At 41.4% G+C, this 26963-nt stretch overlaps 1 protein-coding gene and 2 long non-coding RNA genes across 19 annotated transcripts in view; 2 read left to right on the top strand and 1 right to left on the bottom strand.

Annotated features, from left to right (window-relative positions):
* The window catches only part of LOC308457455, a 62033-nt gene extending 61699 nt beyond the window's left edge, over positions 1-334 (top strand). For all 3 annotated transcript variants that reach the window (XR_013976910.1, XR_013976911.1, XR_013976912.1), the window contains one exon: positions 209-334. This is a non-coding gene — a long non-coding RNA (uncharacterized lncRNA). The remainder of the gene's footprint in view (positions 1-208) is intronic.
* GRIN2B (glutamate ionotropic receptor NMDA type subunit 2B) overlaps positions 1-26963 on the bottom strand; it is a 292093-nt gene that overhangs the window by 226897 nt on the left and 38233 nt on the right. The gene's annotated exons all lie outside the window — the stretch shown is intronic.
* LOC308486936 lies at positions 8212-18357 on the top strand. Its single transcript, XR_013991395.1, has 4 exons — positions 8212-8293; positions 10467-10559; positions 12918-13011; positions 17945-18357. It is a non-coding gene; the product is annotated as an uncharacterized lncRNA (long non-coding RNA).

Here is a 26963-nt window from a genome sequence, read left to right as displayed (position 1 = left end):
CAAATGGAGAGAGAAGGATAGTCATGGTACTTTGGGACATATTATTTCTAAAACTGCCATCAATTCACATCAACCTTTGTTTTATATTTAGAGAAACATGTTTTGAATTATTTTTTAAATTATGATGTTTATGTCCATGGTTAACATAGAACAACCCAGGATACACCACAAAGCCAAAAATGTATTGGATATTTTTCCTCCCTGGCAGATCCGGGTCTCAGATCCTTGCAGAATCATCTACTGTGCACACATCTCCTCTTTCAAGCTTGGCCAACATACCGGAAAACAGAGAGAGATCCATTGCATCCAGTCTCCCAATAAATCACTAATGCTGCTTTGTTGTCATTGCTACCATTGAGTTCCAGGGCTTATTCCCATTAAGAGGATGATGCTAAAAGCTGTGACAGTGGACTGATAGAAAGGATGGGGAGAATCTTCTATTAAGCAAGGTCAAGGGTGGAGAAATGATGGCGCAAACAAAAAAATGCTATTAAAAATAATGGTCTTGCCCAGAAAAAAAATAAAATCCTCCGTTCTGCATTACCAAGTCATGACTGGAAGGCCAAAACAACAATAAAATATAATCTAAAAACTTAAAATATAATCTAAGTCCCAAAACTATGAATAAATAAATACTGTAAAATAAATAAATAAAAGACCAATGGCAATTGTACTGTGTATTCCTGCATTCTTATCTGGGAACTAGAAATGTTCCAGTGCTTGGACTTCCATCACTAATGAATAGTCCACTGTGCTGTGTCTTCCATGAAATCCCTGTCTTTCTTCTCTACTTCCTACCAAAAAACGTCTGACCCAAGAACTGCTTTTTTGCCATAAGAGTAAAATACAGAGATTAAATAACTCTTTATTTAGCTTGCAATACGCTAATCCCAGACTTTGGGTTTTGCACAGCAGCACCATTTATACTTCAGGTGGATACAACAGCTGATGCAACTCTAGTTCTGCTGCAAGTTAGGAGCACTGGCCTATACTCTAGTACTCCTTTTAGTACAAAACCGTTTTGTCGTGGAATAATTTCTCCCATGACAGTAGACATCTGTCATGTATGAGCTAGTTGAGATTCCTGCATTACAGGGGTTTGACTAGACAACCCTCAGAGTCCCTTCCAAGTCTGCAATTCTATTATTCTTTCAGAAGGTAAACCATTTGGGAAGAACCCAATAGCATGACAATGTTTTTTAGAATGTTTAGAGATGATGAACATATGCAGAATTTTCCTGGTATGCCAACGCTAACTTCAGTTTGTCTGTTTTTGGGCATTTAAGATGAATGATGCAGGTGGAAACACAATCAATATTTTTAGAAAATCTATGGCAGTGGCGTAGCGTGGGTTCTCAGCACCCGGGGCAAGGCAAGTAATTTGCGCCCCCTAACCCGGGGCAAGGCAAGTAATTTGCGCCCCCTAACCCGTGGATTTTAGCACTCGAGTCTCTTCCGCGCCCCCCCAGATGTTGCGCCAGGTGCAGCAGGCCCCCCTGCACCCCCCACGCTACGCCACTGCTCCCACCACAAGTCTTCAGGACAGCCATCCGAAGGCTGGCGCGGGGAGAAGGTCTCTCCGCCCCACCGCCAGGCTTCGGAGCAGCCTTCCGAAGGCTGGTGCGGGGAGAAGGTCTCTCCGCCCCACCGCCAAGCTTCGGAGCATCCTTCCGAAGGCTGGCGCGGGGAGAAGGTCTCTCCGCCCCACCGCCAGGCTTCAGAGCAGCCTTCCGAAGGCTGGTGCGGGGAGAAGGTCTCTCTGCCCCACCGCCAGGCTTCGGAGCAGCCTTCCGAAGGCTGGTGGTGGGAGGAGGTCTCTCCGCCCCACCGCCAGCCTTCGGAGGAGGTCCGAGGACAGTGGGGTTCCTGCTTCCTCGAGGAGGGCCGGCCAAACGCGCCCCCCCAAATTTTGCGCCCGGTGCGGCCGGCACCCCTGGCACCCCCCACGCTACGCCACTGATCTATGGACAGGAATGCTACTCAGCATTATGATGGCCACCGCCTATCCAACACTGGGTATAAAACCATAGTATAAAGATAGAGAATTATATAATCCATGTTAAGTTCTTTAAAGTGGATTGCCTCCTAGATTGCTAGAAATGTTAATCTGCTCTTGATATAAGCATGCTCATTAAATAGTGCAGATATAACATACTATTACTGATGACACTTTACATTGCAGGGCCTCATTTTAAAATCAAAGATGTCCTCACTAAATTTAAATTGTAAGCATGAGTGCTCTGCTTTGCTTTGCTTTGCAATGCTTGCAGTTAGGCCACAAAATATAATTAATTCTGCTTTCTATCTAGGGACTTTTAACCATTAATCTACCTAATTGTTAATATATATTTTTGTATGATTTGTGCCTTTCTATCTTCCTGGTTCACCTATTCTGTATTTAATTCAGTTACTCAAACTGATAACATCCTTAAGCACCTATAGTGGCCCGATCATTTAGGAAGGCAGCAGTCTAATAACTTTAACTGAAAATACAATATTAACGAAGTAGGATGGCAAGTCTATAGCCAATTAGTCAGTTTACTGAGCAGACTTCTGAACACTTGATTATTTGTTAACAAATAATCTTCAAAATATTTTGTGGGTTTGATCCCTATGTGTATTTTTAAAAATCACAAACTGTTAATAAATTAAAAGCATAAATACTTTGGCCAGTTATCCCTTCCAGATTATATTCCTGTCACTTTTAAAAATACCAGGTATGATTGTGTGTCTGTTATCAGATCCTTTACTTAGCGATCTGTAGGTGCCCTCTTAAGTGCACTGCTAGAATTACTATAATACGTATACTGCACATAAATGAATAGTTAGATTTCAACAACCTATTGCACAAACCCGATCAACCATTTTAACTCAGAACCACAATATTAATTTAAGGTATCCAGGTTTGTGGATACATTTATAGAAAAGATAAAAATATCATATTTCACATTTTCAATAAAAGCATTTTCACTCTCCCGCTCCCTCTCTCTGCTTTACTAAAAGGAAGTACCAACTTTCTTTCTCCCTCCTAATAACATTTGTTAGCTAGCAAATGGGTCTATGGCCTAGCCTGCTTTAAACACATGGTGTGTGCGCCCCCCCCCAAGAGAGCTCACCCACCCCCCAGTATACCAACCACATCACTAAAAATTAAAGTTGAATTATGCATCAGCACTTGTGAGAAGCAGTGCTGAGCACTCACAACACCAAGGGCATATCACTGAATGAGACTGAAGCTTTTGGGGTTTCTTTTTTTAGATTTAAAGGGAAACCTCCTTTACCCATTTTTTCTTTTCTCTAATTACTTCTCACTCTGCTTCTCACTTGGGACATGAAAATGAGGCTGGTGCCGTAGTGTTAGTCAATGCAGAGATCCATTTTTGTATCATATTTGTGAGATTGCTTGCAACTGTATTAAGTTGCACTACATACCCTGTTAAAGGTTTTTTCTATTTACAGAGTTGCTTGGAATGGCAGCTAAGTCCCTATGTAGATACAGGCACAGAGAGAAAAACAGAAAGTTTGGGGCGAGTTCCCCCCTCCCCCTTAGAATTAATTACTTCTCTAAAAATAACCAACATGCTATTCACAGTCTTTCAAGACTGTTCGTCAAGTGATGCCTTTTCCCAGGGCTCAGGAGAAATTAGAAAAAGGTAAAAAATGCTGACCCATCACTGTCTGTCTGCTTCAATGGGTGCTTGGAGCTCAGAGTATGACTCAACAAGTGGACCAAACTACTAGACGAGACAAAAAAGAACAGAAACAAACCCTCTTGCGCCTATCAAGCTGAAACATCAGGGCCATGTGTCCTAGCTTGTCCACCAACCTGCTGCAGGTCAATGACTCATGGAAGATGGCCTTCATTGACTGTTAGCTGAAAATGCTCAACATTTACCTAAGTGCTCTACAGGAAACCAGACTCACTTCTAATGGCAACCTCCAATAGAAGAACTACGCCTTTTTATGGCAAAGAGGGCATCGAGAAGAACCATGTATTCATGATGTAGAAACTCTCTTCTGTCTGCAATAGAACTGCCAACAGAGGACTCAGAACACTTGTTCTTCCTCTGCCTCTCAACCACATCATCCAGTTAACATCTTGAGCATCTACACTCCCACCATGTGCTCTGACATACGAACAATGGACAAGTTCTATGAAGAACTAAACCAAGCTGTCAGGAGGGTCCAAGCTTGCAGACACCTAGCCCTGCTGGGAGAATTCAATGCCAGAGTTAGGGGCGAGTGTCACACATGGGACTACTGCATAGGCCACTTTGGTACCAGCAGCATGAACAAAAACAGACAAAGGCTGCTTGTATCACTGCCTCTGCATCACAAACATGTTCTTCACTCACAAAATGTATGAATGCATTTGGATCAACAGTCAGGAAAACTACTTCACGAAAATCAGCACAGACTGCAGCAAGCAGATGAACCGATGGGCAGAGCACTATCATAAACTGTCCTTCCCCAAAACATGGTTGCTGATGCAGCAGTTGACAGCATGCAGACTCTACCTGTCTTGGAAGAGCTGGATCTCCCTCCCTCTCTCCCTTAATGAGCTGAAGAACAGCATCAACTCCCATGCATGTGGTAAAGCCCCAAGACAAGAGAATCCCAACAGAAGTGCTGAAAGCCAGCCTCAATGACAGGCTCTATCCCAAGTCACAATGTGGCTTTAGAGCTCAGAGGTCACATGATTTTCTCACTGCATCAGCTGCAGGAGAAATGCAAAGAGCAGAGACACCCCTTGTACATCGCTTTCATAGGCCTGATGAAGGCCTTTGACCTCGTAAGCCCAAAAGGACTCCTCACACTGCTCAATAAGAAAGAATGCCCACCTAAGCTCCACAAGATCATTGTGTCCTTCCACAAGAACATGTGTTGCACCACCCAGTATGATGGCTCATCTTTGGATGCCTTCCCTATAAAGCATGATGCGAAACAGGCCTGTGTTCTCTTTTTGGCATATTCTTCTCCCTGCTGCTCTCAAATGCTTTCAGCTCAATTTAAAACAGTGTGTACATCCATTCAAGGAGCTATAGGGGTCCGTTTAACCTAGAACATCACCATGCCACAATAGAAGTATGGTGGGCCCTTATCCAAAAGATGTTGCTTGCAGATGATGCAGCCTTGCCAACACACTCTGTGAAAGCTCTGCATAGTCTTATCAACCATTTTGCCCAAGCCAACATGGAATTCAGCCTTACCATCAGCCTGACAAAGACCAACATCTTGAGTCAGGATGTTGCCAGCACTCTGTGCATCAGCACTGGTGACCACACGCTTGAGATGGTAGATGATTTTGTCTACCTGGGTGCCACCAATATGCATAACCAGCAACCTCTCCATTGACACTAAGCTGGACAAGCATATTGGCAAGGCAGCTACAGCAATGGCTCATCTCTCCAAAAGGGTATAGGAAAATGCTAACTACTAGGCTTGCATGTTGAGCACTTTGTTTTATGGTAGAGAGATGTTGCACCAAAGCACCTCGGGGAAGCTGTGCCTGCAGCCGTGGGAAGCAGTGGCGGAAGAAGCAAAGGGGGGAGAGAGCGGGGGGTGGGCAAGCAGTGGCAAGAAAGATGTGGCAGGGGGGAAAGAGGTGGCAGTATGCCGTACCGGCATGTATCACCTCAAAAAAAGCTTGATAAAGGGTCTGGAAATCAAGCCTTATGAAGGACAGTGGAGGGAGTTGAGTATGTTGAGCCTGGAAAAGAAGAGACTGAGAGGATATATGATAGCCATATTCAAATACATAAAGGCCTTTCACATGAATAATGGAGCAAGCTTCCTTTCTGTTGTTCCAGCGGGCAGGGCCCAAACCAATGGATTCAAATTACAACAAAGGAGATTCTAACTAAACATCAGGAAGAACTTTCTGATGGTAACAGCTGTTTGACAGTGGAACAGACTTCTTCAGAAGTTGGTGGACTCTCCTTTATTGGAGATTTTTAAGCAGAGGTTGGATGGTCATCTGTCATGTCTGCTTTAGTTGAGATTCCTGCATTGTAGGGGGTTGGGCTAGATGACCCTTGGGGTACCTTCCAACTCTACAATTCTATGATTCTACTATCTGGATGAAATTCCACCACTGAAGTTTTTTTAAAAAAAAAACATAGAAAAGTTCCTGAAATGAGTTGGTAGTGCACTGAGGAAAGGATGACATTGCTTCTTTTCAAACCAGCACTGCATAGGTACTCTAGAGAAGAGGTAGCATAGCAGAAACATGTGGTGTCCTGAAGGTACATCATCTTAAAAGAAAGAGAGAAAGAAAAGAGCTAACAAAACGAAGCCAGCAAGTATTGTTTGTGATGTAACAGGCTTGGTCAAGTGCCCAAGACAATCATGCATCCCATTCACCTATCAAAGCAATCTTCTTGAAAGTCCCACTGACAAAAGTGCCTGCCTATAGTAATTTCTTGGCAAATCTGCAAACCTGAAATCAAATGAGTTTTCAGAAATGCCTGTATCTATCATATTTGTTGGTTCACAGTGAGACGGAGGGCGGGGCGGAATCATGCAAAGAAGTAGTCACCCTGTGACCTCTGCCATCACTTACATGTTGCCATTAAGTGTTGGACTTGAACTTGGAAAACTCAGGTTCACATTCCTGCTCAGCTCTGAAGATCAGTGGGTGGCATGGGGCAAATCTCAGCCTAATCTCTCTTAGTTGTTCCGAGGCTAAAACAGTACCATGACTGATTGGAAGAGGAAGAATGTGAATCACAGTAAGACTAGGGGCCAAAGGAGCAGGACTTCCATTTCCAGGATTCCCATAATACATATATGAAGCAATTCCTCCTTGGGTTTGCCTTCATTCTGCACACTCCTCCCTGTATTTGGCTACAGCCCTGGGAATTCCTAAGCGGCACAGATGGAGCCCCTGCTGCATCCATCCTAACATTGACAAATCAGCCAGAGTGTTTAACTTCCTCCTTTGCTGCTTGAGGATCAAGTTTCTATGGAGAGAGACCCTCAAATCCTTTCAATCAATTCTGCTTTTCATCTCTGCAGTCCCATGGGTGTTCTCTTAAGTGCTTATCTCTGAAGAAGTCTGAGGTGATAACAACACCCAAGGGAATTCCACCATGATCCCAGGGTTAAAATTGTTTTTCTTTGCTGAATAAGGCAAAAAGTGTCAGAACGAAGGGAGGGGAGGCAGGTAGTTGAAACAGGAAACCCAAAGAAAGTTAAGAATGCATATGAATTAAGTTAAGCTTTCCATACAAATTCTATCCACTGAGATAAAAATACAAATAAATGGAAAGGCTGTAATGGGCTGGGGGTGGAGAAATAGAAAAGATTATTAGGCAAAGAATGATAGCATAGCTGTTGCATTCCATCTTCACTGTCCAACGCTGTAAAAGGATAGTTTCCCTTCAAGGGGAAACTGTTCCCTAGTAGGAAGATGATAAGGGACTTATGTATAATTTGTGCATGGCTATTTTGATTCCACTCAAATCACATCATTTATTTCCTCATGTGCAAAGCAGTCCCTTGAAAAGACAACTACGCCATAGAGGTAATATATAAATCAGATACTACATACATAGTCTCCAATCCTTTATTAGTTTACATGCTTATTTGTGGGCCATTATTAACAGCAACTGCTATATTTCTCTGCAACTTCTTATATTCCAAGTCAGTAGTAGTAACCAACGTTTTTGGCAAGCGTGCCATGAAGCCCTAAGTATGAGGCAGTGCTACAATCTTATTATTTATTTCATAAAATTTATACACCACTTGATTGTAAAAAGCACACCCTCAAAGTGATTTCTACAAAAAGGTAAAACAGTATGATCAAGAAAAAGCCACAACCGTACTTTAAAACATACTAAGGTTAAAGTACCAAAACAAATTGAAATTATCTCAACTCTCTTAAGCATCCGGGTAGGCTTGTCTAAACAAGAATGTTTTTGCAGGCGCCCACCAAAAAGAGTACAGTGAAGGCACCTGCCTGATCTGAATTGGCAGGGAGTTCCAAAGGGCAGGTGCTGCCACACTAAACGGTCAAGTTCTTACAAATACAGAGCAGGTATTATGCGGCACCTGTAGCAGTGCTAGTTGCGCTGATCAAAGAGGTCAAGTGGGCACATGTGGAGCAAGGTGATCTCGTAAGTGCACAGTACATGTGTACTGTGACTCATGGAGGGTTGGACCACTGAGTTCCAACTGATGAGGAGACCAACCCCAGACTCTTCCTGGAGGGAGGGGCGTAGCTGGGTCTGCACCACAATGAATGAAGATGATGATGGTGATGATTGGCCTAACAAATGGACCATTGATATAAGTAAGGTCTTTTTCTTTTGCCCCTGTGATACTATCAAAATACATAGTATGTTGGTACAATGATCTGTGCATTCTGTATGTGCGCACACTCCCTTCTACATATTGCCTGGAATGGGGGTTTGATTGATAATAAAAGTCAGTAGGGCCAACTGGCCCCCAACCACACCTCCCAAGAGAACAGTATTTATTCTAACTCTATCTAAGAAGTGTGAGATAAAAAATAAAATAAAATGTTACAAATAAAATGAGGAAACATTTTCATATCACCAAGCACAATCTTTTTATACATTGGGGGGCCCAATGTGTGCGTTGTTTCTATTGGTAAGTGATTGGTGAGTCCAAGATACCCTTAGAAATATTAAGCCCAGCATTTCAGGCACTGGTGAACTATTGCTGCCAACTGGAAAACTGAGGCTATATGTGTAGCTATCAAGAGAGGCTAAAAATATATGACTAGTCCAGGCATAGGCAAACTCAGCCCTCCAGATGTTTTGGGACTACAACTCCCATCCTACCTAGCTAACAGGACCAGTGGTCAGGGATGATGGGAATTGTAGTCTCAAAACATCTGGAGGGCCAAGTTTGCCTGTGCCTGGACTAGTCATTCACATGCACCTTTGCAGATAGTGCTTATTCCATTTCAGTGTGAAGACCAACATGTGAAGAAACTGCTAAATTTCTCCCCCTAGTGACTGCAGAGCTTTAATCATTTATGAGCTATCATGAGAGAGGGCTTGGAAATTGTCGCCCTGTCTATCTAAGCCCTAACTTCAGTTTTCCACACACATCTTAAGACGATAATTTTTAAAAGCAGGGAATAAACCCCAGTGAATACTGTAGCGCCTACTTCCAAGTAAATGTGCAGAGGGTTACACTATGTGGTTCTTTCCTCACCAGTTCATATTCCTACATTGTCCCACTAAAGGGTATGGAAAGGCACAGTAGTGCCTAAGGCAAAGTCTACTGAGACATGACAGATTCCATCATAATTCTTCTACTCACCCCAGCAAAGATAAAGCACTGTTAATTCACTTAATCTCCTATCCCAGGCCCCTCTACTGCTTGTGCATGGAGATTTATTGACCGTTTCCTTTAGTCCATCATACTCTAGGCTTTTCTGGGATATCAAAAGGAATTTACGGCCTATGGAAGTTAAATAAGCTGCAAAAAAAAGTGCTCTCCTTTGTCACTTTGTATTAGGCTGCCCCACACCTATCTGTTACCTCTTAGCTATGAGGGCAGGACTTTGGGACAGATGTCCAGAACCTCACTCAACAGAGTAAGCAAGAAGACTGCCAAACATAGCAGGCCTGACTGACCACCTTTCGAAGTAGAATCAAAGTAAGGGAAAACGTCAAAGGTCATCTGCACCCCTGCCAGTACAGATAATTCACATAACCAACTAAAGAGCCTATCAGCAACCTATCAGACTGCTATGTTTAGACATTAAAATTACCTATCTAAAAAAAACCCTTTTGCTCAGTTTTCCAGCTTCGACTGCTAAGAAGGGAAATTGCTTCAATCAACTAAACCCTTAAGGAGCTGGAAGTTTATTGGACATAAAGGGCTCTGCTGGATCAGGTCAAAGGTCATCAAGTCCAACATCTTGTTTTCACAGTGTGCAGATGCCAACGGGAAGACCACAGCCAGGACCTAATAATAATAATAATAATAATAATTTTTATTTATATCCCGCCCTCCCCAGCCGAAGCTGGGCTCAGGGCGGCTAACAACAATCAAAATAATCCAATGTTCTAAAAACATTTCATTATAAAAATTAATTAAAATCAAATTGGTGGCAACCATTAAGCAAAATTCTGTGCAACAGCAACTCTTCCTTCTTGTGTTCTCCAGCAACTGGTATTCAGAGGCATCTTGCCTCCAACAGTGAAGACAGAACAACAAAGCCATGGCACTGATAATCTTGTCCTGGCTGGTATGTAGGAGAACAACTGTAAGAGTTGTTGTGTGCAAGCGGAAGGGCTGGGAGCTGGAGGGAGAGACATTCCTTGCTCTGTGCTGAACATAATCTGTGGCTTTGGGCACTCTTGGAAACCTAACGGGAAGCCAAATCTATGGGAGTGTTAATGCTGTGAGCCCTTCCATCCTATGCTCAGTGTATAGGTGTAAACAAAACTATAAATATATATAAAGTATAACTATTTATCTTAAAGACACTGCAGCCTCTGCTGACCTTTATCCCAAGGAAACTGAATCTTGGGTAAACACTTGGAACCCCTGGATTCTCTTGCCAGTCAGAAATTGAGGTAGTGTGTAATAATATTATTTTTTAAGTTTAGTTGCTAGAACTGTACACAGTATTCCAACAGTGGTCACACCATGGATTTGTACAACAGCATTATAATATTGGCAGTTTTATTATCAATCCCTTACCTAATGATCTCTAATGTGGAATTTGCCTCTTTCACAGAGCTGCTGCACACTAAGTGAAAATCTTCATGACCACAATGTGCATTTCTGGTCAGTGTGAAGCTGTTGGATTTCCTTGGCAATTATCCATTTACATATATGTTGAGTTTGATAGCACTATGGTCACTGCCCCCAATCAGTTCAACAACATCATGTACATCCCACTTCTGCTCCTGGGAACCACTTCTAATTAAATCCAGTATCACCACATCTCAGATCCCTGATCAATAGTCAAGGGGAACAGCCATTATGGGTATCTGGACATTTTACCTCTTTGCAGTGACTGGCACACACAAGCACCCATTCTATGTGAGGGTAATTGAAATCACCCATTGCTACAGCATTTCCTCCTCTGGATGCCTCCTTTGATTTCATTTCCCATCTCAAGATCACCCTGTGCTTTTTGGACAGTGGGATAATTATATGTTCCCAGTACTAAACTACTCTTGGAGCGCAGCAGTACAACTCACAGTGATTCTGTGGAGAAGTCTGTCCCTTTTTGGATTCCTAGCTTGTTGGTCTCTTATGTCCTCTGTGATGTACAGAGCAATATCACCTCATATATATTGTGTTTATAAATGATGAACAGATGAGGTCACTTCCAAGGTAACTTTGTGGCTTCACGTGCATAGAAACCTTGACATCATCACAACTAGCTGTCAAGTGACTGAATTAATTATTCTACATCCAGATTCTCAGATTAGACAAAGGCACTGGTATTAAAATGTCCAAATGTTTCCACAGTCCATGATCACATAGGACCGTTTAAGATGAAAAGCCTCAGGAATCAGGGTAAAATCCAGCTCATTTCCCTCTCACTCAGGTATCCTGCGAATTCCACATGAGCCTATTTATTTGAATTAATCTGGCTTTTTATCGTGGGGAGGGGTGGGGAGAGATGGTGTCTATTTTTACACAAGAACCAGCCAACTATTTCAGGAGAGACTGAATAACATAAAAGGGAGGGCATGCAATAGTTAAAGAGTCATTTAATATGTTTGATAAAGATGCGTTCTCACTTCTAAGCGAATTGGGTCTAAGCTGGAATCAGAATCCAGTATCCCAAATTGAATGAAACTATCAACTTGAGGAATCCTCAAGTTTCCAAAAGCTCAAAACTGTCAATATAAACATAAATAACACTTCAACACACACAGTTTCAAACGCAAAGAATGCTGTAAATACTAAGCAAAGCAGGGAGAAAGACATGATGCAATGGTGTGTAAGTCAGTGATTTTAAAACACCCTCCAACATACCTAGTATGAAGCCAACACGCTTAAAGCAAATATATGAGCTGCAGCTTAGCTCATCTGCATACACATCAAGACTCATTTAACTGTTAGCTCTGAATGAAAACCTACTCTCTAACACCCTTATCTTGCTTATTCTCATGGTGCACTTTGAACTTCAAAGCTATTATTTTACTCAGTTTGGCTCCCATCCTTCACAACTGAAATCTCACTATTTCTACTGAAATAATGGGACTTCAGCAAGAGTAGCTGAATTGCAGTTTGGGAATTTAAAAGACCTATAAGGGTGTGTTTTGCTGCCCCTCCACATTATTTTTACAGCAGCAGTGGGTTTTGTGTCCAGCTGGCATCACGTGTGAGTTGATAAGAGAAACTCTTCTAACTGGACAAGGTTAAGTCTTATAGAAAGCAACCACTATGTTTGCCTGGTTCAGACAGAAAAGGCAGGAATAGTGAATTGTGGTACATAAAGGCAAAGGAGGAAACACCACAATCACAGAAAGATGAACTATAGGAAATGGCCAACACTGAGGCAGGGGGACAAGGACATACAGGGTGAATCTAAAGGCTACCACCACAAGACACTTGGTTGCTTTTGCTGCTACAGACTACTCTTGAATTTCTCAGCAAGGATAAAGCTAAGATTTGTACACACATAGTACTTAATATGCATGTAGTACTTTAAATTATGCAAAGTACTTCACATGCATTATCTAGTTGTTATCCTTACAACAGCATAGTATGGTAAGTGAGAACTTTTATTCCCGTTACTGGAGGTAGGAGGGCCACTTCTCACCCACAGTACTACACCAGCCCATGACTCAAGGAACCAATTACTTGAAAAATCAGAAAATGTGACACTTCATATCTTTATAATCCTTACACTGGGGGAAAAGACAGATTACTAATGCACTAAAGAACATATTTGTATTTTCAAAATGCAGCCTGTACTGACCAGTGGGGTGGTGATGAGGAACTGGATCCAGACAAGGTGCCAGATTCCAAAATCCCCAACCCTCACAAAGCCAACTTTGACAGGTAGGTGAGACCACCAATCTGTCGATCGCCAGATTACATGTGGGCAGCAGCAGGGGGAGGGGATGATTAACATGTAGAGTCAAAACTACATATAGGCAAAACAACCCCTCGGAACTAATAAATTTTACCTTCTAGAATTGGTGCAAGATCTTGCGATGGCCTTGAGAGTCCAAGCAATAATCTCTCAGAGACCAGTAAGCAAGTAGAAAGCTTAAAAGCTCTTTCTGTGCCAGGAAAACCCAGTAAAAAAAGAGGTTTTAAGCCCTCTGCTTTGCATGCATTTAATTTGAATGATTGCAGCTGACTAGCCACCACATGCGTAAAACTGCAACAGAGCAAGTGAAATCTGCATAAGTTGCAATCCTACTGTAATGACATCTAGTGGTTGACATCTGTCAAAGTTCAAAGGTGGTAACCGCCGATCAGCTGATTGGAACCTCATTTGAAGATGTGCTTTCAGCACCAATCCAATCACCAACCCAGCGTCAATCAAAGAGTGCCTTCAAAGAGCCTTGCTCTGGAAAGGGAAAAAACCGCTCTGTTTCTGAACAGAGTGTTTTTTTCTAAGTGGAACTTCATTTCCCTATCTCCAGAAGAAGTGGTTTGGATTCAAAGCACTTACTCCAGTGCTTTAAACCCAAAGCAACTCCTCTAGGGAGCTCCCTAGTGCCATGGATCCTATTGGAGTACCAATCAGAGCTGAATGGGAGCCCTGCTTGCAAAGATAATATCATAGAATCATAGAGTTGTAGAGTTGGAAGGGACCCCAAAGGACATCTAGTCCAACGCCCTACAATGCAGTGGGGCAAGCAGCCATGGTTTGTGGGAAGCTGCCTTGTGGACCAAACTGGCAGCTGTGGCAGGCCTAATTAGACCCACAGGCTGCAGTTTCCCCACCATGATATGTATGGTAGGGGTAATGTGCATAACAACCAGCCACTGTGTGCATTCACCATACCTCATGGATAATGTGTGAATAACCTATTCATTAAGAGGAAACTGTGTGCACATTTTTCAATCATTATATATCCTCTCCAACAGGCCTTGGGGAACTTGCATATTTCAACAAATTTTTGTACACTCTCTGAACAATACGCACACTCTCTAGTCAAATTCATACTTTCCAATAAATGTGCCCTTTGTTCCTATCTCAAGTTCAGGGGTGAGCAGCCCATTGTCCAAAAGTTCCATGCAGAACACTGTATAATTTTATGCATGCACATAAACAGGACAGAACTTAATAGACTTAATTTGACGTAGTAATCTGACATTTGAATTAGTCCTTGCTAAATGAACTGATATTGGAATGGTTATTAGAAATCCCAATGCAACACTGTTGCCACAGTCATAGTTTTCTGCTTTGCATAAACTGACTTTCCTTTTAGACACAACGTAATTGTCTAGTTTATGGGAAAACCAAAGTTATCCAAGATGCTTCGACATGGTAGTTTCCCCAGAAGTGGGGAAAGTAGTAGCTCCAAGAGATTATACCTAGTAGAGGTGGATTGCATGGCTATCATTTCTTCCTAACACAGGCATACGTGAATGATGAGAAAGCTTCCCCAGACTCAAATCAACATGGGCTTCCCTAAAACAAGCTAAAGGGGTATAAAAGGCTGCAGGCTCAACTAAAGGGTTTGCATCGTGATGACAGCTTTGCCACAACCTACCTGGTGTGGCTTTGTGACCCACCTATGGGTCTCCACACACTGGTTGAAAACCTATGCATATAGGATTGCACTTCCTCTGAAGTACCGGTTTGCAGCTTGGGGATGCTGCTAGATCTGGCATTGCTGAATATCCAAGAGGTACTTGTGGCTGAGAGTGTGTTTGTCCAGCTTTGAGTGCTTACTGAATACCTTCCTCTTTCAACAAGCCTTGTATTTTGAGCTCTTTCTCAGCCTGCATCGGTATTGCAATTGCTTTTAAGATGCTTTATTGTTTTATCACTTGTTTGTTGCTCTGGGTTCATCTTGGGAGAAGGGCGGGGATATAATTTTAAAAAATAAAAATAAATTGAGGTTGGTTAGGAACAGGCTTGAAAGTTAATTTTAAGTTCAGGCGTATTCTGTAGTGAAATTACCTAATGCAAATCAGGAGCATGAACACAGCAAGGTCTAGAGATCTCACCTCTTGCACTGCCATGTGCACTTCCCAACTCTCACCCGCCTCCACTATCTCCTTCACTTTTTCACTGACAATTTTGTGGCAGTGATGAGGACAGATACTGTTGTGTGGCCTTCATTAGGCTCTGAAACACAGCACTAGGACTCTGAGTCCCAAAATTTCAAGGATCAAAGACCTTAACAAAGGCCAGGGCAGCAACCTTTTTCATTGTCACCAAAAAGTATGTTTCATTGAGACAGGGCAGCTGTGTGGAAGGCAGTAGGGCCAGTGCCAGGAAAGTTAAGTACAAGCCGAAACTGAACTGTTTGGATAATTGGACTTCATAACCAGCTGGAAAGCTCCAAAGTGGAGGAGTCATATTCTCTCAACACCACAATTCTGAACTTTAACACTGCCAATACTGGACTCTATAGCAAGCACTATGTCTAACTAAGAACTATATTGGAACCTACATTTGAAAATGAGAGAATCAAAAATAAACTGCCCTATCAGAAGGATTCTGGCTCATTAATATATAGCATGTGTATTGCAGGTAGGTGGGCCAGAGGCGCACCTAGGCTCCCTTGCATCCCTGTGGAATGCCCTCCCATCAGATGTCAAAGAACTAAACAACTATCTGACGTTTAGAAGACATCTGAAGGCAGCCCTGTTTAGGGAAGTTTTTAATGACTGATGTTTTAATGTATTTTTTATCCTTTGTTGGAAGCTGCCCAGAGTGGCTGTGGAAACCCAGCCAGATGGGTGGGGTATAAATTATTTATTATTATTATTATTATTATTATTATTACTACTACTACTACTACTACTACCACACCCTGGGCAAGGAGCTACCCTCCACCCCCATCCCTTCACCTGGAAACCAGAGTGGAGGGCTTTTTACACACACACACACACACACACACACACACACACACAGAAACATACACACAGTCCTGCACCCTTGACAGGGGCCAACCTGGTCAACCCCTAGGTATGCTCCTGAGATGGCTCCAGTTAAAGGATATTTGGGAACAGATCTGGACACATCTTCCTAAGACCTTAGAGTGTTGCTGCCTAAAACAGTAGATTAGACAGTACTGGGTTAACTGTACAAGTGGTCTGGATCAGTATAAGGTAAAATACATGTTTCCAAAATAGAACCAAGCTTGTTTATGTATGAACCATATCACATGCCTTCCAGATGTTCAAAATGATCTTATACTTGATGCACATGCTTGCAAGTGAATAAATGCCTACATAAAATATAAACATATGTCAAGCCATACAGGAGTTGAAATCTAGAAAAACTCTAGCTTAGCATCACTAAAGTGGAAAGCTTTGCAATCAAAGTGGGGTTTGGGTCAGCATTATTATTTTGACTGAGCACTATGATAAATTTTAAAATCAGATTTTATGAGAGTGTACTCTTTCATTTCTAAGAACTCACCTATCCTCGTCTGATATATTTAAAAATGCACTATCGCTCCTGACACAGCTGCCATATGCATGAGAAGTATGAGGTTGTTTCAGAAACTAACAGCAATTTTGACGTGCAGCCTAGGCAGCCATTACTTCCAAAATGCCACACTGACAGTCTTTTTCTCAGACATATGGACTTGAAACTCTCTTCTAATCATTAGTGCTTTAGGCAAACCCAAGATTGTAGCTTACTCATGAATACAACTTTTCCCATTTTCATATGACTTCAGAAGATTTTCCTCAAGACTTCCCAGCATTTCCAAATGCAGACTGGGAAAATTCCTATGCTGATATAAGCAGGATATATATGGTGTATTGCTTGATTCACTGATATTCCAAGTTCCATTGTGTTCCACTTTCTTTTTTCTTTTCCCTCTTCCACCCCCCTTTTTTGTAGTCATTGTGAATTGCAGCTTAATTTCAGCTTCAGTTTGTACAAAGAATGTAAGCAAGTGAAGTGCAAGACCAAAAGAACAGATGTGTCATCTTGTCACTTTCATTAGGCTTTCCCTTGGGGACATTATCATTCTCAGATGTTTCCAATAACCACATCTATCACAGGAGACTTTCCCCTGGCATCTGTAGACCATGGAAAGCAGTAACCAATGACGCCCCCCAATTAGAGCCAAAACTAGAAAATGGGCACATGTATGCAAGTTCTTGGATTTGTTTTATACTGTAAATGCATACAACTATTCATCGGATGTGTTGCTGTGTGTATTCCTTCTGCTACAGTGCACTGCAAAGGCATTTCTAAGTGAAATGCAGTGACTGAATACAAGTTGATTTTCTGTTATATGCACAAGAACATAAGAAGAGCCTGCTGGATCAGGCCAATGGCCCTTCTACTCCAGCATCCTGTTCTCCCAGTGATCAACCAGATGCCAGGGGAAAACATGCAAGCAGCGCCTCAGCACAAGAACCAGCGCCAGATTTATATACGGGCTGAGCAGGCTGCAGCCCAGGGCCGCATAAACTGGGGGGGGGGGGGCAGATTTATCTAGGCCCAGTTGCTTAGTAACATTAAACACTTGACGTATGAGTCTATGACAGTTACACTAGCGTGTTTAGTAAAGTTCGTGGAGGCTTTATCATTTGATCCTGAGCAGCTTTAAAGTCAGCAATGAAGCATTACAAGAGTTCAGATCACTGTCTATCATTATATCATGCATTTTGAGAACACATGAGGATGCTTTTATATCACTGTGAATCACAATATTTAATTTTGACTTTTTGTGAAAATGGTGAATAAACGATATGGAGGTGGTACTGGTAAAAGAAAGCGGAAAAAATAACAGAAGGAAATACTCAAAAGTTTAAAGCCAATCACGTCATATGGTTTGTACAGCAGGCAGAAACAGCCCTACATAAACCCTCAGATACAATACATTTATGTTTACAAAAAGAAGAAAATCAAGTACCGTAACTAGAATGACCAGTCTGAGCAGACCGTAGAACAACCAGTTTATATACAGAATGCAGCCTCCCAAGAACTTCACAGAGAACTGTTGTCAGTAACTACCTCTACAAGTAAAGAAACTTCTGGAGAAAAGTGTGAATGAAATGACAGGACCTACAGCCAAAGAATTAACACAAGGCGTTGAAGAAACATGCCACGAGACAGTTACACCAAAAGAAGCAGTTCAAGCGCATTACTGTCTTAAAGAATTGGAAAACAAAGCAGATGATCTCAGCAAAAAACCTTGCATTACAGACACAAAAATACCAACTGCACATGCTACTAGTGATTTCAGAGAAATCAGGTTTGCAGTTCACATCAAATAACAAGGAAATATCACTCTGGATTGAGAAAGCTCCATTGGAATGTCAGCACTCAGGAGCAGCTTTTACCACTTTGAAATAAACATGCAAAAACCAAGCCTGGTTCTGTTCAAATAATTTATTCTATTCCACCAAAGTAAATGGAGAAACCAACCCTCAATAATGGCTAGTGTATTCTCCAAAAGAAGGAAAAGTCTCCTGTTTTGGTGCAAACGTTTCTGTAACCAAACTACCTCAACTACAGCTTTAGTTTCTATTGGATTTAATGATTGACATCACACTTTTCTTTTTCAAACCCACAGAAATTCTAAAAATCATATGAACTCTCTGCTAACATACGTAACAATAAAGTGTGGTCAAATGCTCACATCAAAACTCTGACAGCAAATCAAAGCAGAGCAGGATTACTGGAGGCACGTACTTCAGCGAGTTATTGCAGTGATTTCCCTTTTGGCAGAATGTGGCTTGGCATTTAGGGGAGACAATGAAATATTTGGTTCACCAAGCAATGGTAATGTTCTTGGATTGCTTGAATTAATTGCCAGAGCTGATCCCTTCCTGTGTGCTCACATAAATCAGTATGGAGGTAAAGGCTCTGGTCAGTCATCATGCTTATGCAAAACCATATGTGAAGAGGTTATCCAGTTGATGGTTAATACAGTTCGAGAAGCAATACTGAGTGACATCAAATAGGCAAGTTATTTTAGTTTATCAGACAGTTCAACCCCTGATGTTTCCTATATTGATCAACTTACTGTCATTGTTAGATATGCTTCTCCTAGTGATGGATTTCACTGTTACAGGCCCCCACTCCATTATTATGTTCTATTTCCATGTCCGCCAAGGAAAACGTACAAGAGAGCTGAGCTGTAATTGGGTACCAGGGCATCCAGTTCTAACATTAAATATCACCAGAAGATGTAGCTCTATCAACCTCACATATTCTTCCTGTAACTGTTTAATCTTATGTGTTGTCTATGTGCTTCCCACCTCATCTGAAACCCATTACTTCATGATCTGTTCTTAATGACTAATACAAATAATTGGACCTTGCCCTTTTTAAAAAAGTTAGTGGTACATTCACTTATGTCTCTACCCACAGTAGTATTTCTGAAGGCTCAGTGTGATTCGCTCGCTGAGATTTCAAAGATGTTGGATGGATGACTCGTTCTTCTAAATTTGTGTAGTTCTATGTTATTAAAATGCAATGCCCAAATTAAACATTTAATAATTCTGTAATGAGAATGAAGAGTCCATAATTATTTGTGTTGGCTAGCAAATCTACTGGAAGGTTGCTTCAAAAGCAAAACAAAAGGAAAGGAAAGGGAAAGGTCAGTCCCAACAAACAAACAAACAAAGGAGCAGGAATACCAAGAAACTGCCCCAGCTAAATAACAGCATAATCACAGAGCTATTAATTACAGACCTTATTCTATATTGAATGGTAGTGGAAAACATAATTTTGTTGTTTTTGCAGTTATAACAATATGAAGAATGCATAGAAGAAAAGCTACACCTTTGTAAATGCCATAACTGGAGTCTATCAAACAGAGTAGTTGGGCACTCTTGAACTGAACCTGAGAGCCTATTTCACTCTTTGCTTTAATCATGGGCATTTATTTTGCAGAACATACCAACACAATTTCATACTGCAATTAAATTTAAAAAGTTAATAGATCTGGCAATTTCTATAAGTCTGGAATTAAAAATGTAAAACATTTACAAAATAAAGTAAAAGATAATAGCCATCTCAGTTGTCGCAGAAAGTGAGTCTCGTCCAAGAAAGGGAAAATGTAATGTACTCTCAGTAAGTGCTCCAATCAATTAGTGCATAAATACACATCGAACAAAATTACAGCAGAAACCACTGTGATATCTACTTTAACTAATGTACTGGGATAAAAGGGCTTCCAAGATTTTAAACTTCAATGTACAGCAAAACCAAGAAAACTATTCCTGAGTCCTGACCAGCATTTGGTAACAGGATGATCAGATGAGAACAGGACTCCAGCATTAATAGTGGTTTAGAAGAGGGAATTGCAGCAGATGTAGCTTATCATTCAAAAATTCCCTCTTCTATACAGTGAGAGATGCAAATAGTCCTGTACTCTCTACACCCTTCCTAGTAGGAATGGCTAGCAAGTCATAGTCATGAGCATTCTTTAACACAGGGATGGCTAATTTGCAGCCCTCCAGCTCCTATCATTCCTGACTATTGCCCATGCTATCTGGGGGTTGAAGGGAGATAGAGCTCAGCAACATCTGGAGGAACACAAATTAGACTCCCTTGCTTTCAGACCATCTGAGGGTCACAATTCAAGAATTGAGATATGCCCCCTGCAATGACTGATAAACAACATCCCATACACACTGTAAGTAAATCTAATTCTAAATTGTCTTTCAGAATGTAAGGATGTACCTGTACTATTCAGGACTCTCTTTGCAAGTCTTTTGCCTCAAAGTCTGTTCAGTTGTATGTTTGTGATCTTTATCAAACAATAATAATACCCATCAGTTTGGGGACTTTGCCCATCAAAATGTCATGTATCCACCTCCTGCTTTCTCCTTTCGAAAGCTTTGCTTTTTTATTATCATCCTTCCCTAGGTCCTTTTGTTTACCCCTCTCTAAGATCAAGCTGTGGTGAAAAGTTCAAAGAAAGAAAGTGCTCCCCCATACCCTTTGCATTTGCACAGGATAAGGAATTTGGGCTGCCGCAACTTCTCATGCAGATGTGAAAAAAGCTGCTCTTGGTTAGTTTCCCTCCTCTGCACAACTATCGAAGTGACGGAAACCGAGGACAGGACTCCAATAGGAAAGGCTTCGCCAGTGGCACTCAGAAGTCCTTCTGCCAACTACATTCCTCTGGGATATTAAAGCAGTGGCTTCACTGCCATCAGTGCTGCCACCACAAAATTACTTAATGTGTGTGTAACATAGAGCAGCAGCAGTGAGCCAGCACAGATATCACACAGGATCCCTCATTATCTTGGCTAAAGGCAAGCTGTAGGGCCAAACTTTCCCTTCCCTTCCCCAAACCTCTGCCCTTTCAGGAGTAAATAGATTATTCCCTCCCACCTTAAGGGAAGCACTGGCAACAAGTTTTAACTGCAGTTAGCATTAACTGGGGTTCACATGTGAAACCAACGTTAGATTACGTTCAAATCTCATAGTAACCTCCATCAAAAAGTGGAGCCAGCTTTATACCTTGATGCAGGGAAAGGGGGATTTACTCCACAATTCTACAGCAGGCTCACACAGGCTGCAGTTCTAATCCCACACACATAGGAGTTTACTTCAAAGTAGATTGGTTAAGACTGCAGGCACTGTTGCTTAACTATTCTTCATGCAGCATCCCAGTGTCAATAAAAGGTGCTAACAGGAACTGAAAGACTATGCCAGGCTTCCTCAACCTCAGCCCTCCAGATGTTTTGAGATTGCAGTTCCCATCATCCCTGACCACTGGTCCTGCTAGCTAGGGATCATGGGAGCTGTAGGCCAAAAACATCTGGAGGGCCGAGGTTGAGGAAGCCTGGACTATGCTATGGTGTATGGTGCTTTTGCGGGGGTGGAGTTTCTGTATTAATATCCTACCTCATATGTCCAAGGCCAAATCCTAGCACTGAGAACAATGTATGAAGCTTACCCAAATAACTTTCATGATAAAATTTGTCATGTAAGTCCCAACCTTCTGCCCTGCTTCCCCCTCCCCACCCCTGTGCCACATCTCTTAGTTACATGGAATACCAGACGAGGGGGAGTATGACAAATGAAAGCAATACACCAATTCTGCAGTATTTTTCAACCAATCTGGCAGTGGAACCTACATTAAGGGAAATACTTCTAACAGCTTCTCAGGATAGAACTTATCTTTACTCAGAACCATTTCAGCCTAACTGATTTTTATCTGCACACTATTAGCTGAGCTATTTAACCCCTAATAGTTGACACAGCATATTACAAGCAGTGACATATTAAAGACATGTAAGTTGAGTGGGGCACTTGCAAGAGACAGGGTTGGCCAAGTGGTTGTTAACTCAGGTCTTACCGGGGTTAATGGCAACTCTAATTTATATTAATAGGTATCAACTACTCAGTATTAAATTAGGGACGTGGGTGGCGCTGTGGGTTAAACCACAGAGCCTAGGGCTTGCAGATCAGAAGGCTGGCAGTATGAATCCCCACGACGGGGTGAGCTTCCATTGCTCAGTCCCTGCTCCTGCCAACCTAGCAGTTTGAAAGCATGAAGTGCAAGGAGATAAACAGGTACCACTCTGGTGGGAAGGTAAACGCATTTCCATGTGCTGCTCTGGTTCGCCAGAAGCAGCTTAGTCATGCTGACCACATGACCCAGAAGCTGTACGCTGGCTCCCTCGGCCAGTAAAGCAAGATGAGCGCCGCAACCCCAGAGTCATCTGCGACTGGACCTAATGGTCAGGGGTTCCTTTACCTTTTTACTCAGTATTAAACAATGTTTATTAACTAACTTTCAAAAATCAATAGCTTTAAAAAATGAATTAAGTCAAACGGAATAAAACTCACTGCAAAAATACACTAATCTTTGCAAGGTTTTTGCAATATTTTTAGCATGCAGCCCGCTGGAGAGAGGGCAAATGGGGGTTTAAAATGCAGACTTTCCATATGGCACTGCAAGCACACTAACACCTGGGACATGAAGCCGTGATGCCAATGCAGTCACAGAGGGGTCCAAACAGCAAATGGATACTGGATTCCTTATAGTTACTGTTTAAACCAACAATTAGCTTTCAAACTCTGTGAATTCCATTTTAAACTAATGCTGCAATCCTTTCCACACTCACACATTGAGCACATTGAGCTCGAAGGGACTTCTTTCTGAGTAAGCATGTCCAGGGTGGGACTGCAAATTTTAACAATAGAAAGGGAAGGATTACCAGCACACACTGGTTTCCTGTTTTATCAGTGATCTCACCTTTAGCAGTGGGGAGAGCGCAATGTGTCTGTGCAAATAAATGGGGTACAAGGCACCTGCATTTAACTGAGCAGTGGCTTTGAGTTGTGGGATGAGTGGGTAATGGAGGTGGCAATTTAACTAGATTCATCTTTCCTGCAGCCCAAGATTTTTTGTGGATTATTATTTTTTTGCTGAACTTCCCTGTTTTCAACATGCATATGCAATAACTTTTACACTGCAAGCCTGGTCATAGCTACTCAGAAGTAAGTTCTATTGAATTCAGCAGGGCTTACTCCTAGGTAAAGGGTTTAGGGTTGCAGCCTGACATACAACCAGCCGCCTAATCTCAAATGACTACTCAACAGCAATGACAGGTGGCCTAAAAGAGACAGAATCCAAGGATTAGGCCCTGCAAATACCCAGATGCCAGCTAATAACCTAACAATATGCAACCAAGAGTTCATTGACCTGCTCACCCACCAACATGATCTATCCATCACAGCCCAACCAAACTTTCTGCTGTCTAAAAAGGGCAAACAGTCCCGGTGCAAATGTGTCCCAATGGTTACAAATTTGCCATCAAAATATAACATTCAGATACATGCTAACAAAAGTTTAGGCCTTTCAAAGAGAGGTTACAGTGTGAAACCGAAGAAATAGAATGTATCAGTAAGTTTGACTGTTGCTTTCAGCTAATCAAGACCAAAATTCTCTCTTCCAGTACAGACCTTAAATTAGCACAGCAAACCCAGGAATATTGTTATTGTCAATGGCAGCTCTTGTGAATGAAGTCAATCATTTCCTAATATACATCTGAACTTTGCAGAGAAAAATCACAGACTTTATCTCTTGAATTTCATGGCCTTCTACAATTTTTCTCTCAGCCCATGGAAGTGCATGTTTGTAAATATATATATAGTTGTATATATTAAAGCTGTATATACTACCGTGACCACAATATTTGGAAGAAGTCTGATCTGTTATGTGGCATTCCAATTTTATTATTTGGGTCCAAAACTCAGAAGAGAATCACAACTCAAGAACAAGTCTGTTTATTTACTTCAACATCCCACCTCCAAATCACTGTGGTTTGAGTTGCATTGGAAAATAATTCACTGAGATTAAAAGCTAGAACTGTTCCCCAAAACAAAATATCTCTCAACTGCCTCCCCTCTGGAGCTCTGGGTGTTTCCCAAGACACTTTGGTTTTGTTTCTCAGAAAAGAGACAGGGGAAAGTTTACATGTTTAACTTTTTGGAAAAACAGATGCCTTGTGGTGATTCCAAAGCTTAGGGGATAGCTCATCTCCACTGAGACACCTTATTCACAGTAAGTTCATGCCCCAAATCATCCTGATTTGCCTTGTTTTTCACTGTGTGTGTGTCAAACACACACATACACCCAGAATAACACTTAAATGTTTCCACCAATACCTTATGCCATGGTAAAGTTCTTAGTCCAGACATAGGAAACCTGTGGCCTTTCAGATGTTGCTGTGCTACAGCTGATATCATCCCTGACTATTGGCCATGCTGGTTGGGGTTCATGGGAGTCAGATTCCATCTATGCTAAAGAAGCTGTAAGACTTTTTTTGGTATTTGTTCATGATTGCATACAAACCATACATTTGAAGCACATGACTTTCCCCAAAGAATCTTGGGAACTCTAGTTTGTTAAGGGTGCTAGGAATTGTACCTTGGGGGGACAGTTCCCAGGATTATTTGGGGCAAGCAATCAGCTTTAAATATATGGTGTGTACACAGTCAATATCTTATGTAATTGTTCCACTGTCTGCCTGTATCTTGATAAAATGTGTGTGTTGTTCAGTATGATAGTGCAGAACTGTACTGGTGACATTGTATTTCACTAATAAAAATCAAGTAGGTGACAGTTCTTCAAGCATTTATTAGATAATTGTTTATCAACCTCAGGCCCCATCTGAAAAGTGCAAGTAGGTTCTTGTAAGTCCCCACCCCATTCTGCGATATCAACAGTGGACTACATTACAAGGCTGTCATAGTATCTCTATTATTAAAAGTGGTTATTAAAAGTGGATCATATTAAATTAGATTAGATTACAAGGTTCACATAAACCCATCAGTCTTGTACTTACCCCATCCCCACCCCCCAACATGCAGTATGGGGATGTTAAACTACCCCATAATTCAAGGTTGCCATAAGCTCATAGCTCAGCATCAGCCCCTCACACCTCATAACATGGTGTCTCTTTCTCATTCGCTGCCTCTCTGTTATATGAGAACATTAATATTGGTTTCCTTCTTCCCTCTTAGTATAGCATTTGCAGAGCAATTTTGATTGGGGCAGGGGTGGAATCTTCATCACATTTTCCCCACACAGGACCTGAGTTTGGAAAAATCATTAACTTCTGTTTTTGCTTATTCTATATATAGGCAGTGAAGGGGGTGCACTCTGCTGCCAAATCACTGCAACACGATCCTAAGAGAAACCTACCACATCTACCCTTCTAACAAAAGAAATCTATGGCATCAAAAATAACTAGGAATTTCAGTTTTCATAGAAAGAAACTGTCAGTCAAGAACTTCCTTGTGTTTATGCTTTTCATTCCTAGTAAGCATTAAGCGGTACTCCTCTTAATGCTTACTACAGAAATAAATATTAACATGTTTATTCTATACAAACTGTAGGTAGAAAAGATCAGAAATTGAGCTGTTATATAGAACCAGGGTGTTTCTCACTGTGCATCCTAATCCTATAACTTTTATTGCCATTGTACATAGGAAAACAGCTGAACAGCCCTACATATGTTTGCATTGTTGTGTGCACATGTTTACTTGAAAGTAAGTCTCACTTGTGAGTTCAATAGGATCTACTCCCAATGTAAACATGCATAGGTTTGCATCCTTAGTTGCATAGTTTGGAGTCAGATTTCTCTTTCAAATCACAGCCTCCTCTCCTTTCTTTGAGAGAAAAGTAGTTAAAATGACCATTTGTGCACTGTAGCAAGTCTTCCCCAGTTGAGTTGACACTTCCCCTGAAATAGTTACTCGTGTATATGAAATGGAAATAAGATTTACCTTTCTTCCATAGTCCATGAACATTTCCTACTGAAGTCTGCGTTGCAGACAAATGATCAGAGCAAACTGTTTCCTGTTTGCTTTTAATACAATGCTGGAGAGCTGCTTACAAGAGGTCCATTGTTACAAAAACAGAAAGTCTAGAATAATCAGAAGGAATATTTGAGCAAATATTAATTATGAAACACAGGGTTTCCATACAAGAAACTGCCCGTATCTGTAGCAACTTTCAGCATAAGATATCTAGGAAATAGATTGTAACAAGCTAATGGATGGTACCAAACTGTTCTTTAAGTAGAGGGAAACATTACAAATATTTAACAGCTTTTACTGACACTCCTAACAACCATTGTGTGTGTGTGTGTATCTATATCTATATCTATCTATCTATATCTATCTATCTATCTATATATATATATCACACACAGAGGAAATCAAAATAATCCTCTATGGCACATTGGAGTTGGAGATTGTGACTTGCCCCCAACAACCTAATGTGAACAATATTGTATCTGTTGCACCTGAAGACTGAATTATGGCAGGTTGTTTTTGGTTTTTTTTAAGGTTTTGCATAAGCATGTGGAACCACAAGGAAATA

Source organism: Podarcis pityusensis (genome assembly GCF_964106645.2).
Source record: "Podarcis pityusensis genome assembly, chromosome: 10".
Classification (NCBI taxonomy): domain Eukaryota; kingdom Metazoa; phylum Chordata; class Lepidosauria; order Squamata; family Lacertidae; genus Podarcis; species Podarcis pityusensis.
Note: the sequence above shows the minus strand (reverse complement) of the source record. Positions and strands in the feature narration are given on the sequence as shown.